Here is a 15307-nt window from a genome sequence, read left to right on the forward strand (position 1 = left end):
GTGTGGCTGAACGTTAAGGCGATAGACCAAAGTACCATATTAAGTATCCCGGTAGTTTTAACGCATTTTTGTTTATTTTTTGTCTAGAAAGTACGCTTACGCTCACTCATTCCGGAATTGTTTTAATGAAAAAGATCACAAACTTAACTTTTTTTACACGAATGCAACTAAGGTCTCTTTGGCTTTGAAGATATTATGTCAGCCTAGAGGACCGGAGGTCACGCGTTCGATCCATTTTGATTCCCTTATATTACCAAGTGCTGGTTCTTCCTGTAGCTTGCAGGTGAATAGTGTGCGGCCAGTCCGGTACTCGAACCCGTGACGTCCTTTTATAAAGGAGTTTGCTCTACCGATTGAGCTTACCGGGCCAATTACACAGCTTATCACCTATCCCGCTTAAGGTCGGCCACGTAGCATTCTCCCTTTTCAAGCCCTTAACTAAGAGTGTCACAGTGAACTGTGTATAACCGATCCCAACAAAACCACGTGCATGTTTTTATGGAGAACTGCAAAGTATCACTGCTTCAAGTTGGGCGCCAGTATAGTGATAAGTGTGCAGATAGTCCGGTACACGTACCGGGGACCTCCCGCATTCAAGGCAAATGCTCTCCAGAGTGATCTAATTGGGCCTCTTAAGTAAACCATCTTTCACGCTTAAGTTCGGTAAACCGTGACATACACACGACACTGACTCATGAGCGTCTGGATCAGCGGTAGGCTTTCTATGCTATCACGATATACTACCTATTAGCTTTAAACTCAATTAAACGAAATGCAACTGCAGTCAGTTGTAAACATACACAATCGGGACACAATTATTTGTTTAACACATTCGCGTCCTTGGATGGCTTAAACTGAATAGTGCAGTTTACATCACCGCTGTGTGATTTCGGTCTTACTAAATGCTGCTAAATCGCACAGCGGTGATGTAAACTGCACTATTCAGTTTAAGCCATCCAAGGACCGTTGATACTGAATTTTTGATTTCTTTAAAACGTCGAATTTACTCGAATAACGCGATGTTTTGTTGAACAATTGACGGATTAAGAAAAGTGATAGTGAATTGTTCTTTTACTTTTCTATGGAAATCTTTGATGAATAAGACGTTCCTTTGTCATTCGATCAAAGAATGTCTATCCACAAAGATTTGCCCGCTTGCACCAAGACCAAGGGATTTAAAATGGAAAAGATGAATGGCAATGAGGAAATGGATATTTTATGTTGTGTTAAGCATTTTAACTCATCATTGAAGCAAACAAAACTTGACGAAAATAAAAAAAAAAATTACACAACTTTGGCGAGAAGAACAAGAGCCATTAGATATTTGACTTTTTTATGCAAATTAGTAAAACGTGTAAAAAGAGTTTTTATAGACTCAAATTAACAATATCGACAAGGATAAATGCTGAATCATGCTTCACGGAGGGGTACACATTTTGTAAGTTCAAAATGGCACTTAATTTTGTTATTTTTAAGTGATAAAATAAGAATTTAAGTTTGAAAAAACGTCTTTGTACTACTTGAGTGTGTATCATTTAGAATGCTGGTTAAATTTAAATCGATGCATAAAGCGATATTTTGTCTCGTTACTCCGCTTTTGCGCGGAATTTTTATGGACTATTTCGAGTAGCGAAAACGGGAAAGATCAAACAAAATTTTAATTTACTACTCAAGTTATGATTCAGTTAATTTAATCTTTTTTGTTATCGTTTTACAATTAATGACTGCTGTTTTGATTGCACCAGGAACAAATTAAATAAAAAAATAATAAAAGTATGATAAATAGAACACCATGTTAGTGTCATAATGAAATTGAAATCATCCGACTCGGCTCAGAAAGGCTACACGGCTCGGCAAGCCTAGACATGTGAACCTTTCTTCAGCTCGTCGGATTAATTCAATTCCGCAATGACACAACTCAGTATTTTCTATATGCACAGGCATGTTAAGCTTGCCTTTAATGCATGCCGTTGAAATTAAGACAAATCAGCAGAGCACGAATTATGTTGCCTCGATGATTTTAAATATGGACTTTACCCACATTTAGCATTAGTGGAATGCGTTCTGAAGATTTTGGGGGTAGTCGACATTGTCCTAAATCAAAATGTAAACAATTTATGCAGCGTAGGAGACAACTGTCATATGTTTTAAATTAAATGTTAAACCCGCATGGTCATTGGGGGCATTTTCGCGTAATAATGTATTTGTTACTTCTTAAAACGATTAAGAAATCGACACGCTAGTCTACTGAAGGAGACACAAAATTTTACGCCAGCTTAACATCATTCCACACATTTTAACTGAAAGTTGATAATTTGCATTATAACTTACATTAATTATTAATTCACAGACTCAAACTGTAAAATTTGGCCAACATACCAACCAAACATTTAAACTCTGAAGTGAAGCTCTCGCATTTCGAACCATTTCTCCTTTGCAGACCAAAACTCAAATGTTACGCCGGCATAACAACATTCATAACATTTCCACAGAAAGTGAATCGCTCACAAATTTAATATTTTTCCTTATTTTCAGCAGCCAATCTCAAAATGTTGTGTCGGCTTAACCATATTCCAAACTTTTCAACTTAAAATGAATTTCTCGCATTTCGATTCATTTCTTATATAATGCTACGCCGGAATAACAGAACTCATAAGAGTTTATCAGAAAAGTGAATCGCTCACAAATTTTATATTCTTTCATATTTACAGAAACCAATCGCAAAATGTTACAACAGCTTAACAACAATAACAAATACTTCAACTGAAAACGAATCACTGGCATTAAAATTTACCAATAATTCCTAATTTCCAGACCCAAAGTCAAAATGTTACGCCAGCATAACAAAATGCATAATAGTTCAACAGAAAGTGAATCGCTCGCATTTCGAATCATGTCTTATTTACAGACCCAAATTCAAATAGTACGCGGCCATAAAAAAGTATAATATTTCAACGGAAAGTGAATCGCTCACAAATTTTCAATATGTTGCTATCTACAGCAGCCAATCACAAAATGTAACACCAACTTAACAAATATAACAAACATTTCAAAGTGAAAGTTAATCACTTGCATTGAAAGTTTCCAATCATTCTTAAGTTACAGACTGCCCAAAATCAAAGTGTTCCGCCAGCGTAACACAATTCCAATTATTTTAACTCAAAGGTGAATCGCTCGCATCTCCAATCATATCTTATTTACAAACCAGAACCAACAATGTTACGCCGGCATAATATTTCAAACAGTTCAACAGTCAATGAATCGCTCGCATTTCGAATCATTTCTTATGTACAGACCCAAACACAAAATGTTACGCCGGCATAACACAATTCAAACAAAATTCAACAGAAAGTGAATTGCTCACAGTTTAAGGACAACATATCAATGTTTATTTAATGATTTAACTCCATTTTATGAAAACATTATACTTTTTACAGTTTCCTTCTTTGTTAGTTATGGTCTGCGTTTTCTCGATTGCGACATGTTAAAAGAAGAAAAACGCAGACGCAAAGAAATCATAAAACGCCGTGTAAAACGCAAGGAAAAAATAACTCACATAAAATTTAAAAACAAATCTAGTGTTTGTTTATTCATTTATTTGTTTGGTACCATATCTGAATCTCTTCTTGATAATGAATTTACCGCGAAAGTATAATGATTTGTAAATATGATTTGCGTTTTCATCGGTCGGTTATAAATATTGGATTCGGTCGCCCACTGTCATTTACAGCCGTTTATAACCAGGCTATTCGTTGCAGATGCTAACTCAATACCAAATGGTATAATGGTAATACCACCTTCCTTTCCGCTTAGCGCTATTCAGTTAAACTAATGCCTCTTAATCACCACAACCCGAGTCGTAATGGCTGGTAGTAAATAAACACTAGCGACTTTGTAAGGATACGTTATCGTTTGCTTTTACAACTGACTGCAGCATTTCGTTTAAAGCTATCTTTAATATCGTGACAAGATATAAAGCCTTACGCTGAACCAGTCGCTCTCGAGTCAGATGACTGTGAATGTAATGGTGCACCGTTGCGGGATATGTTTAACCGTTCGAGAACCCACTCTCGTCTGCTTTTACAACTGACTGCAGTTGTATTTCGTTTAAAGCTATCTATTATATCGTGATGACATAAAATGGCTAACGCTGATTTAGCCGCTGTCGAGTCAGTTGCCGGTGTATATCACGGTTTACCGTTGCGGGATATGTTTAAGGGTTTGTGAACCGACTCGTTGCACATTTTTCACTACTCTGTCGCCCAACTTGATGCCGTGTTAATTGTAGTTCTCCATTGACCATCCCCGTGGATTCGTCGGGATCAGTCTGCTATACACTGTTCACTGTTACACTCGAAGATATAGGAATTTAACAAGAGAGAAATATCTGGTGCCTGATATGTGATAAACTGTGTAGTAGGCTCTGTAAGCTCAATCGGTAGAGCACTCTCCTTTATAAAAGAATGTCGCGGGTTCGGGTACCGGACTGGCTGCACACTATTCACCTGCCAGGGACTGGAAGAACCAGCTCTAAGTAATTTAAGGAGATCAAAGGGGATCGAACGCATGACCTCCCGTTCTCTAGGCGTACAGCTATCTACTACGCCATAGCGACCTTAGTTGCATTCGTTGAAATGTGTGTATAGTTCGTTATGTTTTTTATTAAATGAGTGAGCTAAAGTGTACTTTCAAAACACATGTTAAATAAACACTTGTTGAAACTACCGGAATACTTAACGGAGTACTTTGTATTTAAGTTTATCGTCTTAAACGTACAGCATCAGTGACTGTTATATTGCGTAATCCTCGTTATGCTTTATCAGCACACATTTAAACGAAAACTACACAACATTCTAATGTAATCGACGGTTTCGCGTTTGCAGCACTTTGTAACATATTTGGTTTTAAATATTAATTTCTCCTAAACAAGAATGTATTTTCAATGCTCTACGATTTAGTGTTATTTTGCTCCCTGGTTTACATTGTTATAATGCATACCTTACTATATATAGTAACAAATTTGTACAGTTGTTCATGCCATTATCACCATTGCGGGGTCATTATAAATATTCGGCCCTAGGGCCGATTATTTATATTCGGCCCTCAGAATGTGTGCGCGTGACGTTGAACTGGAAAAAATGGCGTCCACATCCAGTCTTAGCCATAAAAAGTAAAACATCTAGGTTATTGTTCTACTCACCGAAGTTGTGTAATATCCATGTTTATTTTCGTAAAGTTTAATTTGCTTCCATGACGAGTTAAAATTTTGGACACATTTCTTCATCGCCATCCACCTTTTCCATTTTAAAGCACTGGATGTAAGCAGGCAATTCTTTGTGGATACTGGTCATGTACGTAATTCCGGCCACTTTTGGGACTATTAAAGAAAACTCTTTAGTGTTAGGCAACTGCTTGAAACTAAACTTCACATATATAATCCTGGGTTCAAAACTCACCTAGCATGAAAATTTAAATAGAATTAGATCGGTGAATGTTACTTAATGAACAGAAAATGATGACATGTAAACTATCCATTTTCGTAGGTTAAATGTACCTAAAAAATCGGCCACTTTTCAGTTTGATCTGCAGATAAAATTACAAAGCAGTATCTTTAGACAAATGTCCTCAATTTCTGAGTATTAATCAATGTTTATACTATTAAAATTGTTGACTTGAAATTTAAAATAAATGCGAAATTATTATACCAGTTACTCCCCCTACCTATTTTAATAAATATAAACAATGGGAAACTGCTAATTCATTAAAAAATATTTGTTTTTAATGGGTTTAATCAATTTTTTCAAACAAAGCTAAAAAAGTGAACACATTTTGTTTAAAAAGTTTACTTCAGTGTTGATTATTAGTAAACGCTTACATATAATTTTAAACATGTAATCTAGTAATATTCTTATCAAGGGAGGTAATTCATTTATTAAAAATTTATATTTATGTTCTGATTTATATGTTTTGAATATATTTTTTTGTACAATTAATCGGTAAAACTTTATTTAAAGTTTATTAGATAAAATAAAAATAATTTTGTCAAATATGTTTGTTTCTTATATGAATATAATTGTTGCAACTAATCATGACATCACTTTCCCCACGAGCCAAATATTTCCTGCTATATTTGTGACATTTTAACACAAAAGTTTACAGTGATATGGTTCTTACATTTCCAAAATATTGAGAGTAGGGATGGTTTTCATGTTGATTTTTCTAAATAAAAACAAAATATGTGCGTTAAGATCATGAAAATGATTTTACACAGGTGGCCGATTTTTTACGTACAGGCCGGAATTACGTACATGACCAGTAGACATTCTTTGATCGACTGACAAAGGAACGACTTATTCATCAAAGAAATTACCCTTTTAATTCAACATCGATTTCTTTCGAACAGTTTAAGAACAATTCACTTACACTTTTCTTAAATTTAATCAATCAATTATTCAACAAAACATCGCGTTATTCGACATTTTAACGAAAGCGAAAATGCAGTCTCACCAGTTTCATTCCAGTTTTATATCCCAACACTGTTATTCACATTCATAAAAGTATAATAATCCATCGTAAACACGCACACACACTAATCGTTCAATGCTTAAACAATATTTAACGGTTAAATAAAACCCCTCTAAGTCCGATTTGTTGTTGTCCTTAAATCCAAAGCGTCTAGCTAGTTTCGTCATTTAAATTACGTCACATGAGATACATCATAAATTGCGTAATCAATTCAATGAAAAATAGTAATAGTAAAAGTTGTAAATTACGTCATCAATGACATCATGATTTTTTTTTAACTATGATGACGTAGTTTAAGTGCTTACATCACTTTTACATTTCCTTTTCTCGTCAAAAGGTCGATAAATATATTGAAATGGGTCCACTGTCTCAATGGTATCGTAAACAAATGTGTCCTGTCCGATCAACCCCTAGAAAATAAGTCGTCCGATAAACCCCTTTTTGATGTCCGATACAAGCCAGGAAGTGTCCGATCCACCCCTAGTGCACCAACACATATTTAAACGTAAATGGTTCGTTTAATGCCTCGATTATTATCGGACAAGTTATTGTACTTACTCTGACAAAGATGGTTTAACAATAAAATCAAAAGCTATCCGAAATAAACCGTGACGTCACTACAAAACACGGCAATTTTCCTGAGGGTGTCCGATACAACCCATGGTTACTCTGCTATACACTGTTCACTGTTACACTCGAAGTTTAGGAATTTAACAAGAGAGAAATATCTGGTGCCTGATATGTGATAAACTGTGTAGTAGGCTCTGTAAGCTCAATCGGTAGAGCACTCTCCTTTATAAAAGAATGTCGCGGGTTCGGGTACCGGACTGGCTGCACACTATTCACCTGCCAGGGACTGGAAGAACCAGCTCTAAGTAATTTAAGGAGATCAAAGGGGATCGAACGCATGACCTCCCGTTCTCTAGGCGTACAGCTATCTACTACGCCATAGCGACCTTAGTTGCATTCGTTGAAATGTGTGTATAGTTCGTTATGTTTTTTATTAAATGAGTGAGCTAAAGTGTACTTTCAAAACACATGTTAAATAAACACTTGTTGAAACTACCGGAATACTTAACGGAGTACTTTGTATTTAAGTTTATCGTCTTAAACGTACAGCATCAGTGACTGTTATATTGCGTAATCCTCGTTATGCTTTATCGGCACACATTTAAACGAAAACTACACAACATTCTAATGTAATCGACGGTTTCGCGTTTGCAGCACTTTGTAACATATTTGATTTTAAATATTAATTTCTCCTAAACAAGAATGTATTTTCAATGCTCTACGATTTAGTGTTATTTTGCTCCCTGGTTTACAGTGTTATAATACATACCTTACTATATATAGTAACAAATTTGTACAGTTGTTCATGCCATTATCACAATTGCGGGGTCATTATAAATATTCGGCCCTAGGGCCGATTATTTATATTCGGCCCTCAGAATGTGTGCGCGTGACGTTGAACTGGAAAAAATGGCGTCCACATCCAGTCTTAGCCATAAAAAGTAAAACATCTAGGTTATTGTTCTACTCACCGAAGTTGTGTAATATCCATGTTTATTTTCGTAAAGTTTAATTTGCTTCCATGACGAGTTAAAATTTTGGACACATTTCTTCATCGCCATCCACCTTTTCCATTTTAAAGCACTGGATGTAAGCAGGCAATTCTTTGTGGATAGACATTCTTTGATCGACTGACAAAGGAACGACTTATTCATCAAAGAAATTACCCTTTTAATTCAACATCGATTTCTTTCGAACAGTTTAAGAACAATTCACTTAAAATTTTCTTAAATTTAATCAATCAATTATTCAACAAAACATCGCGTTATTCGACATTTTAACGAAAGCGAAAATGCAGTCTCACCAGTTTCATTCCAGTTTTATATCCCAACACTGTTATTCACATTCATAAAAGTATATTAATCCATCGTAAACACGCACACACACTAATCGTTCAATGCTTAAACAATATTTAACGGTTAAATAAAACCCCTCTAAGTCCGATTTGTTGTTGTCCTTAAATCCAAAGCGTCTAGCTAGTTTTGTCATTTAAATTACGTCACATGAGATACATCATCATAAATTGCGTAATCAATTCAATGAAAATAAAAGTACGGAAAGCTGGTTCTTCATAAATTTTAGTGAAGGACCAAAATACTATGATTTTATGACTCAAAACCTGTGCCCATCTATAATTAAGTATAAAAGAAAGATATATATTATAGACGTTAATACACGGCTGAGCCGGGCCGGGCAGTGAGGGGCAGCCCTCGGGCCGTTATGCTCCCTGCGGGCCGATTATCACTGCCCGGCCCAGGTCAGTCTTGATTATTCTCTAAATATATTTCATAACCATGTAACAAAAAGTTGGATAAATTGCATTTGTGTTAATCTGCAGCAGCCCATTGAAAGAAATCATTGTTCATCGCTCAACCTTCTCGAACATATACAAACGTTTTTACAAGCGCAAATTGCACATGGTACAAACAAACACAGGAAATTCAGCCGACGCTATATCATTCTTTAGCAGCGAGTGTTGCAATAGTTTTATTGCGATCTCTGTGACGTCATGATAAACACGAACCTACTTGCGTAGTGACAAGTGTTAAAAAATTAGTGATGTAATTAGATTGTATAACTCAAATACGGGTAATAATAATAGCAACCATTTCATGCTGCCATTCATATAAACAATGAAAACAAAACACTATTTAGTTTAATCGGATGCGCAAATACTTTAATAGAGTAATCACTTGTACAAACAGGTATAAAATATAATATGCATATTCGATAATTTCGAGCGTAAAGAAAATTTGAAATCAGAAAACACCGAGTAATCAGAGACACAGTGTCAATAAGTCAATAATGAAAGCACTATTCAGTGTAGCATTAAGTAGTAATAAACACATACGTTATGTTTTTCTACTCCTCTTGACTGTCATCTATCCGCTCAACAGTGTTACTTAAACGGATAGGCTTCACTAGACAGTTGCAACCAGTGAAATGACTCACTTGACAGCCGCAAACAGTGAAATGATTCACTAGACATCCGCAACCAGTGAACTGACTTACTTGACAGCCGCAACCAGTGAAATGTTGAGACGAAGGCACGCTGCTGGTTCTATGGACACGATGATAAACTGAAGGATTTGCATCCGACAGTCCGTGTTGCACGAGTTCTATGCGCAAGTCGATTCCATGAGAGCTGTTATACTGAAAAAAACTTTTATCAAAAGCTCGGCTTACTTGGGTTCTCGGTCCTCAAAGGCAACCATTCTTGTTGTTCGCAGCACCCACCCATTAATCAATCCAAAGATCATAATCAAAATAAGAATTACTGCTACAAATATAAATATTATAGCAGACATTGTAGTTCTGTATTTATTGAAATGCCATATTCTAATTAAATGCTTTTATTGATCTTTATTAATCTTCAACAACCCAGTATTTCCTTATTCAATATATAGTAAGTTTGCGTAAAACTTCCAACAAGCCCACCCGTATACGTTAGATTTATCTTCTTCTACTTAAAGGGGCCTTTTCACAGATTTTGACATTTTTTAACTTATTCATTAAATGCTTTATATTGATAAATGTAAACAGTGGAACCTAAAAGCTCCAGTAAAAAATCAAGAAAAAAAATAAAAAAAGGAAAAGAACATTGCCCGCAGCAGGTTTCAAACCAGTGACCCCTGGAGTCCTGCCAGAGTCCTGAAATAAAAACGCTTTAGCCTACTGAGCTATTCCGCCGAGTACACATTCTTGACGTATTTTATACCTTATATAAGCAATCTTCGTAGTTTCACAAAATTTAACGACACAAACAGAACTCTCCAAATTATTCAATCGTTTCGCGTTGCAACGCTTTATAATTTTTAGGTTTTAAAATCGTCAAAAGATGCATATAATGGCTATATTAGAGCATGGTTAATGTTCAGTATTACTGTTTCCTCACAAATATCATAACTAAAACGAAAACTTACGAATCTGAAACAACTTTTTTCAATTTTGTCAATTTACCAAAGCGTGAAAAGATCCCTTTAAATAGCAAGATCTTTGGAATCCCAATTTCACGGTGATAAGAAAATGAACGAAAACATTCAGGTACGTTTAAACGTACATGCTGCTTTTTTTTAAAGACAAGTCATTGTCGTACGTGCCAATTCATAACTGCGAAACGTTTGTGAATGCAAAGTTGATTAATATCATTTGAACTGATGACCTAGGTTTTTACTCTCACTTAGTGTTATATGTATCTGAGATTTCGTGAATACAAACGTTGTCATAAGCTGTCTTTACATGATGTAGTTTGAATTATTATTCATATATATATTCCATTAATTTAGTTGCTGGATTTTTAGTCACATCGACACAGTGTAGGTCATATAGCGACTTTATGGGAACAAATAATAAATGTTGATAATGTTCTACTGTTAGGACGGACATATACGAGATTGATTTGATTATTTTGAAAACATTAACGCAAATTAATTAGCTGCTGTGAAAGGACAACCACAAACATTACATTTTCGTGTGTAAGGATAAAGTTCAAAACTGGCATGAAAAGCGCGGGCGAATTGTCATATACAAACTTTGTAGCGCAGAAAACATTGAGATGCTTACTTTGACAGCAAAAAAAATGTAGCGCGTGGTAATTAAATTGTGTCGCCCATATCGCGAACGCAGTTGATTTCATAAAACGATAGGACATACATGCGCTGTATCGGTTAAGTGTAGATAGTTAGCCGATATTTCGTCGCTGTATACACCTGCCATGAGGACTGCGTGTTATCAGGTGCTAATTCCGCAATAAAATCAAAGCGCTGAAGGCACTGAAAATGTTCGCTATTGCATAATTTAACACGCAATTCAATTTTGAAAATCAATCGCAAGTTTAAAATGAACACACGCCATTCAACTTTATAAAGTGTGTGTCATAGCGCACGGGTCGAGTTTTGTGTGCACTTTTTATCATCCTTATTATTTCATAGAAATAACTAAGACAAAATAAAAACAACATGCTTTTTGGAAGGTTTGAAAGCATAGAAAGTATGATGAAAATGGTAATGAGAACTTAATATAAGAAAATTTGCAGTCACCATCATATTAAAGGAATATTTTTCTAATATCAAATGACTATCTCACCAAAAATATAAATTCATAATGAAAGTTCCGTGTACAAAACTTTTGATTTTTGACACCATATACAAATTCAAAATATAAAATAATCTTCGTATCTTGTATATGGAGGAATAAAAGTATATAAACATTGCAGTTTATGCTTTACTTGTTACCCGAGCAGTTTACACGGTGTCAACAACGCTAACATTAACATAGGTAAAGAGCACTAATGCGCTTTAGGCGTAGCTGTTTCAGTTTTCATCTTAGTGACTTTTACATAACGCCAACAGACACGCATGAATATTTTCGAATATTTAATAAGCTGATTTGAGATACAACCTCTGAATTTTTGCTACATCACTGCGTATGAGCTCAATTCAAAGGATGTAGCACTGTTCAGTGTAAGGAATTCCGGACTTCTCTCTGTATGCTCAAACGACACAAATTGTGGCCCTGTTACAATTACGCGTTACAATCCATCTCGCAGAATTTCACTTTCGCCTCCAAGATGAGAAAACAATCATTAGTGAAATAGTATAGTGTCACGATAAGAGAAAATCGTTTAATTATCATACCACAATGTTTGCCGTACTTGGTCAGCACGTCTGGAAATCATTCCTTAATGTGTGGATAGGCTGCCATTATTAACAAGTTTGCTATTTTGAATTCAATTTTGTATCAAAAAGCATTGTTCTTAAATGTGGCATTTTCAACTCGCAATGAGATTTGTAATGACCCTCGTCATGCGAAAATGGGTCTTATTCCATATGCGTCCACCATATAAATAGCCCACTCAGCTATCCCTCCTTCTGGTAAGGAGAAACATAGCATATTGAGTGATTTTAAAGCGAACAGCATCGCCTATGGCCTGACTGCGCAAAAGCACATGTTGGGTTTAACAAACGCTTGCCGAAACACATAAGACCCATTTTCGCATGACGGCGCTATTGACGTGTGATTTAAATGTGCCGAAAGAAAACTGCGTTTAAATCAAATATAAACATACGATATATTTCGATAGTGAAGAAAGATACTCATAACAAGGCATATGAGGACACATATGAAGTGCTCTCCAGTAGTATATTTTTTATTTACTCACACTAATGTGTGGTTTGACAATGCTAACACACATTTCATGCGGTGAAAATGAAGCTTACAAGTGAAAAACACAACACAATATTTTAACTTTTGTTTAATTGTATTTAATTATTTAGAAAAGTAAATTGCTAATTTTTTATTTCAAAGTCAGCGTATACGCCGACTACATTTTTAAAAGACATTTATTGTTATAAATATATTTATTATAATATATTTAGTTGTTTTCGGTTTTAGCGATTATAAAGCATTTTCGAGGTTGCCTATAGTATGCCTGTAGTAATTGATGAACTCATATCCAACTGTCTATGTATTGAGAACTGTGAATATAAACAAGCTAAACCTTTTACTTACCTTCTACTTTTGCGTTGCTAGCACCCGTAAATACAAAAGATCGCCGCTATCTGTTGAGAACCAAAGAACGCTTTCCAGAAATACCCGATGTAGTAGCATGAACGAGGTTATGAAACAGGTCATTCGTATTATTTTATAAATTGTTTGTTATATTCGGGTTAAGCGATTATGAAACATTTTTTTTTGTTTTTGTCTATCGTATCGCTGAAGTTATTGTTGAACTTATGTTCAACGTTTTATAAATTGAGAAAATAAATAAGCGTCAACTTTTTCCCGAATCTCTCAATTTACGACCTGTACCACGTCATTGAGTTGTATGTGAGAGCGTAACCTATTGCGTTGTTATAACCCGTAAACTTTCCTTTGTTTATCGACAGGCGCATCTAATTATAGCCTCATATCATGAATGCCAAAACACCCGCGAAAAAATAACCACGTGACCAAATAGGACGCTAAAACGCAAATACCATGCGACTACGACTTTTATTATGTAAGAACGCTCCGCAATTCCTTTGAAGCCGGAGCCTTGTGATTGCTATTACGTAAAGAATTGACCTCTAACTGAAGTAAGCAAAGGAAACGCAGCACCCAATTGACCCATTCCTTCTATGTGCAAAGGCAGATTGTATTTTAATAATGTATGGTTTGCCTATTATAACACACATTATAATGCGGTAAATATGCGACTAACAAGTAAAAAACACTATAATTAAACTTTTGTTTTGAATTAAGTTATTTAGAAACCAAAATTCCAAACCTTATTTCAAAACAGCAAGACTACATTTTTAGAGAATATTCTTGTTATATTTAAATGTTTTTTAACAGTTTCAGCGATAATGAAACTTTTTTTTATGTTGTCTATCGTATCTCTGTAATAATTGTTGAACTCGTGGTCAACGTATTATTAATTGAGACCTGTGAATATAAACAAGCGTAACCTTATACTAGTGCGTTATTCTCACCCGGACTCCCCTTTGTTTATCGCCAGCCGCAGAGTTATGAATGAGATGAGCGAAAATACTACGTCACGCAGACGCAGCAGAAAGTGGACTATTTAAATCATTCATAAACAATCTCCTCCGCGACACGTACAATACGATCATTGTTTTTTTTATTCTTTTCTATAAAACACCATTCGAAACTATTGCATTTAACACGATATTAATATAATGTTCCCATTTGTGAATAAACATAATTGGAGAACTCAAACCTCTTGCATAAATTAAACAACTCTTTCGTGCGCGTAGTAAGCGGGAATTGGGTTAATCATACCTAGGCCGTACCGACCTGATTTTCACACTAAGCACTTTAGACGGTCGCTAAAGCGACCATCTAAAAACGTTGCCATGGATGGAACGCGCTCATCGAGTTATTTTGTTTGCGAATTCAGAATCTGGATGCAAAGTGGTTAAATGCGGAAACGGACTATATTCTTCGTTATACGTATATTATGTTACCTATTGCAGAAGGCAATCGGCCCAAAAAGCATCGGAATGTTGATTCCACCAAAAACTGATTGCGAGAAATTCCTACACACTCTTCAATAACATCTTATTAACATTTGCTGTAGTGAATACACCTAATAATGCATTATATGATTTTTTTCGGAAAAAATCTTTAATCTTGATCGCAACATCTGATCATTGCTATGCTGCATTATATTTCCCACAACAGCTAAATACGGGAGTTTAAAACGAAGGAAAGGTAAGATCTAAATATACAACGTTAAGTGGTATTCTTTTAAAGCCAAACATTAATTTTCTTATTTAACGTGGGCTATGTCTTTGCTGTGACCATACGGCGATTGTGCAAACAGTGTTGTATGGCTATTGAATGCTTTGAATCGTGTGTATTCTAACAAACCGATGCTGCTTATAAAAAAGTTTTTTATTCAAACTGAAATGTGGTTTTTTGTTTGGATAGTGTTATGAAAGGTCGCGTGTATTTTTCGTTAATAAAACATGGTATTAAACATATGTGTGAACACATATGTTCATAAAACATAGCCAATTGCGACTGGTAACAGCTACGTCGCTTTTTATTGTTACGAGTTTACATAAGTGTCCATATAAGCTTTTGTTCGTTATTTTAACGACTACAAGATCAACAAATACGGGTCCATCCTGTCTCAATATTTCCTATGTCGCATTTATGCCACCGTTATTTATAGACAAACCATTCATTTTCATTAAAAAAATATCAT

Source organism: Dreissena polymorpha, chromosome 12 (assembly GCF_020536995.1).
Source record: "Dreissena polymorpha isolate Duluth1 chromosome 12, UMN_Dpol_1.0, whole genome shotgun sequence".
In the NCBI taxonomy this organism is placed as follows: domain Eukaryota; kingdom Metazoa; phylum Mollusca; class Bivalvia; order Myida; family Dreissenidae; genus Dreissena; species Dreissena polymorpha.